At 40.0% G+C, this 5,085-nt stretch overlaps 1 pseudogene; it reads left to right on the forward strand.

Annotated features, from left to right (window-relative positions):
- Window positions 1-568: 568 nt before the first annotated feature.
- LOC127350654 (flavin-containing monooxygenase 5-like) lies at window positions 569-4,876 on the forward strand (annotated as a pseudogene).
- Window positions 4,877-5,085: the final 209 nt, after the last annotated feature.

Below are 5,085 nucleotides of genomic sequence, written 5' to 3' on the forward strand. Positions count from 1 at the left end.
TCTACAGTACTTTTAACAATTATAGTGTTGGCTCATTTAGTCTGGTTCATTAGGCTGGTGACAAAAAAAAAGGTCAGGCCCCCATCAGGTTCAAGTGACCTTTATAATTTAGGCATTATGATGTACTTTCTTTATTTTCTTTTTTTGTCATTTGAACCTAAATAAAAAAATCTGGACCACTGAATGTATGGCTACACTACAATCAATCAGAATACCACTTTTGTTAAACAAATTTGTCTTTATTCGTAATGGTTTGAAAAGTATCAAAAACTTATGGTGGCATCTGAGTGCATCACAATACACATCTCACATCTCCACTTTCATTCATCCCAGCATAAAGTCTGCTGGTTTCATTGTAAAACATATAGAAGCAACTTAAAAAGCTATTATTTATATGCACAACTACTCAAAAAACAAAGTAAGAAAGTCATACAGTAATCAACCATAAACTGCTTTACATCTCAATACAAAACAACACACATTTCTTCTTCCACCTTTCTTCTTACTCCAGTTCCAACCTCTGTACCAGATCAGTCCCCACTGTCGTCAGTCGTTCTTCATCTCCAACATGGTTCAGAAGGTGATCGGTGCAGGGATTTCTGGACTAACAAGCATCAAGGCCTGTTAGATTTGACAAAGTGTGCCTGAAAAACCTCTATGGGCTTAAACCATCAGTTTTTAAGCCTCATTAGTTGCTATTATAGTAACTGTACATATGTGGTCCCAAAGTCATGACAGCAACATACTGAGTTATTAATGTGCTCTACTGGATTTAAAAACTCATCAAATGTCCTTATTTATACCTCTGTCTCACATTGTCTGTCTGCAGGACAATCCAGAGCCTGGACGTGCTAACATCTATTATTCAGTGATCATCAACAGCTCCAAAGAGAGGATGGCCTTCAGTGACTTTCCTCCACCAGCTGAGCTTCCCAACAACATGCACCACTCTGAGATGCTGCAATATCTGCGTCTCTACGCTCAGGCCTTCAAACTGATGCAACACATTCGCTTCCAGATTAGTGGTCCTTATCTGTAGTAGTATACTGGGGGCGTTCAGAGGCTGCATCTTCGAAGGATGCTGCCAACAGAGGTGCATCCTTCGGAGGGCCTGAAGCTTAGGTTGTATCTGCACCTCCTCCTAAAATGAGAAAATTTATTTTTACAAATGGCTGTCATCACAGCGCTTCAGTATATATACTGGCCTTATGTTCTTCCTGCCTGGCTATTGGACTTCTACCTCTCAGACTCACCTGTTTTGGATATATTGGGCTGGTTTAATCTGCCCGACCTGATTTTGAATTTTGCCATGGATTCAAACCTGTTTCTCTACTGAGCCATTGTGTTGGTCTAGTTTTGGTCTAGTTCAGGTGATATATTTACCAGAATTACAACCACATAGGTGCACACAGTGTGTGTGTGTGTGTGTGTGTGTGTGTGTGTGTGTGTGTGTGTGTGTGTGTGTGTGTGTGTGTGTGTGTCAGACTACCGTGGTCAGTGTGAGGCAGAGACTGGATTTTGATGCGACAGGCCAGTGGGAGGTGGAGACAGAGAGGACAGAGGGTCAGAGGGAGACAATTGTTTTTGATGCAGTGATAGTTTGTACCGGACACTTTACCAAGCCTCACCTGCCACTCACAGACTTCCCAGGTATAATATTTTTTTCATTTTTTCATTTTTCATTATCATAGATATGAACCCACTCCCACTGTGGTTTCTAAATTCCTTTTTTAAACCTGTGCTTTGCAGCATGGCTTATGTGTCATCACCACACCTAGAATAGTAACGTTTGAGAGTCAGTCTCACACCTATATTAATCAAATATTTAGTAATCATGCATTAGAAAGCAGTGGAATGATTGATTGATTGTTTTTTGTTTCCCTGTTTCAGGTATTGAGAGCTTTGAAGGTAGATATTTCCACAGCTGGGATTACCACAGTGCTGAGGGTCTGCAGGGGAAAAGAGTGGTGGGGATTTGGATTTGGAGTTCTGGAGGTGATATTGCTGTGGATATCAGTAGAGTTGCTCAGAAGGTACACAACTAAACCCCATTTCTGTATTGTTAACATAACTAAGCAGATGCTGAAAATGAAATATAACAAGGACATGGTTATTTACCCTCTCTGCAGGTGTACCTCAGTACCAGGAGCGGAGCCTGGGTTGTGAGCCGTGTAGGAGAGGGGGGGCTCCCACTGGACATGTTAGGGATGTCCCGGATGGATATGATGCTGCAGAAGCTCTTCCCCTCACGGAGTGCCAGGATGTTGGAAAAGAAAGTGAACAAAGTATTTAATCATGGACTGTATGGCCTGAAACCAAAACACGGGTAACAAAATCACATTTAGTCACAAGCATTTAAGTTATGTCAACCAACTGAGGTTAAATGACGTCAATAGCAAATGTTTCAACAGTTCTTTAAAGTCATTAGAGTTAGCAGACAAATGGCAGCAATTCATATTTAATTGTTGGTTTATGTAACAGGGAAAGTGCACATTAAAAAGCATACTGTAAATGCATCATAGTTAGTCAAGAGGCTATTTTTCAGGTAATATCTGAAACGTGCAGAGGCTAATAAAAAGGGTAGACTGGTGATGACAAGATTGCGACAGGCGACAGCAGACAGCGAGGGAAGTTCACAGCACAGATTGTTTAGTCATCTGGAATATGATTTATACATGTGATCATTAAAGGCTGAAATAATCTGCTAACGATGCATTAGCCACTCCTCACCAACTTCTTAAGATAAAGATTTAAGATTGAATGCATTTATTCATGTATGGTATCCAGGGTTTACTTATGCACCTCTGATGTTCTGTTGGCAGGATTTTTGTGCAGAATGCTGTAGTGAGCGACGACCTGCCAGCTCAGATCATCTCAGGACATGTTCAAGTGAAACCAAATGTGAAAGAGTTCTGTGGTTCCAGTGTGGTCTTTGTAGATGGGAGCATCATAGACAAAGTGTGTACTGCAGTATTAACTCAACAAAAACAACTGTATCATATATAACAAGATTTACAGTATCATTTCACTTTATCCCGTAAGAGCATGTATTGTATGTAAGTAGCCTTTTTTTCTTTATTACCACATACCTTTTTTCAACATAATCAATAATCGATTATTGAATGGTTTAAATATGCAAAGACATTAGATATTTACGTCCCTCCAATCATTGAGTTGTGTATATGTGTGTCATACAGGTGGATGTAGTGGTGTTTGCCACAGGCTTCAACTACAGCTTCCCCTTCCTGCCCTCGACTCTGCAGGCTAAATCTGGTTACAGGCTGTGTCTCTACAAGCATGTGTTCCCTCCTGCACTGAGCCAGCCTACACTGGCAGTGGTGGGCTTCATCCACGGCCTCGGATCTATCACTCCACTGGCTGAGATGCAGGCCCGCTGGGCTACAAGAGTGAATCATAGTTTACTCCTGAAGTATTTTTTTAATCACTTGTTCGGATACTTATAGGGCTCTCTCTGTTAGACTTGACTGACTTTTACACACAGAAAAGGCTTTCAAAATTCATGTCCCAATGAAAAACATTTACTTCAGTTATTAAAGGGAAAAGCCAAATAACATTTTTAACGGTCCATTAAACTAAATACATACATAAAATGTATTAATTTTATCTATTCGTTTTAATGTATTCTTTGTAAGGTTTAGGGTTTTCTTTTAGATATTTTCAATCTTACATCATAGTCAGGTCTGATGGTTTTCTTCTTCTTCTAATTCACCCAAATGTTCCCAAGGTTTAACAACTTTATCCTCCGAGGAAACAATGTTAGAGGAAATTGAGAAGGAAACAGCAACCATGCATCAGAGGTAAGGTATAAACACTTGAATGAATTAAATTATTACTGTTCTTTGTCAGATACTACAGCCATAAAATCTAAATTTAAGCAAAGAGGAAGGAACCTCGACTGGAGATGATGATGAGAAATAATACAAGAAAGAATGAGCTGAGACAGTCAATAAACCAAACGTATCTCATACCATGATTCTGTTATTGACTTACTCTTAAATTCACCACCTAAAATACTGAGGTGATTTGTTTGGACATTTTGAATATTTTTTGAGTCAGTATTTAGCTGGCTTTAGAACTGCATTTTAAGGAAGTTATGCATTAGCTTTTGACCACCATGACTTGTGATTTCAGATATTGAGGTCTTATAGCAACTTTTAACTCATCAGTTTGTCTCTTTCTGCTTCTCTTTCTCTTAGATATGCCTGCTCTGAACGCACCCCGATCCAGGTGGACTACATCCCCTACCTGGACTCTCTAGCAGAGCTGGTGGGGGTTTGACCAAACATACCGTGGCTCTTGCTGAAGGACCCCAGACTGGCACTGCAGGTTTTGCTTGGTCCCTGTACTTCATATCAGTACCGCCTGACTGGGCCGGGCCAGTGGGCTGGAGCCCGTCAGGCCATTCTCACTCAGTGGGAGCGGGTGGTTCAGCCTTTCAGGACCAGAGTGATACCGGAACCAAAGACCAGACCTTCCTCTACACGGAGCATCATAGTGATCTCTTCAGGTGCAGCACTACTGTGCTACTTCTTCTACAATAAGCACCGCACCTCCATCTCCTTTCCTCTCTCATTCTGTAAATCTTAAAATGTTTGTGTTCAACCACCATGGATGGACTATTTAAATCTTGTCTACGTGATATTCGCTTCTACACTTTAATTCCAAGAAAGCTGAAATCCTTCTTATTCGGTCCCCCCAAAACCAAGTTCTACCACTTCTTGGAACTTTTTGCTTTAATGTTGACTAATTGCTAGTGTATCCCAAAGAGTCTGTTAGTCAGTGCATCAGGTCAGCTCAACATGCAAAATTAAATATAGCTACAACAAAAGATTTACAATTATCACCTGTGTTAAGTGTCAGATTAAATTTTTCCAGGAAGCTTATGGAAATTATTTGTGAATTATTAAACAGCTCTGATCAAAAGGAAACAAAAGCCTTTTTACAAATGCAGCTAAAACAGTTAACCTGAACATTTACTGGTAATTATTTTGAACATCATTTTGTAACTTTTCAAGCAAAAACATGTATTTACTTATTTTTTTTTACAGTGCACATTAATAGACC

This window comes from Dicentrarchus labrax, unplaced genomic scaffold (assembly GCF_905237075.1).
Source record: "Dicentrarchus labrax unplaced genomic scaffold, dlabrax2021, whole genome shotgun sequence".
Lineage (NCBI taxonomy): Eukaryota > Metazoa > Chordata > Actinopteri > Moronidae > Dicentrarchus > Dicentrarchus labrax.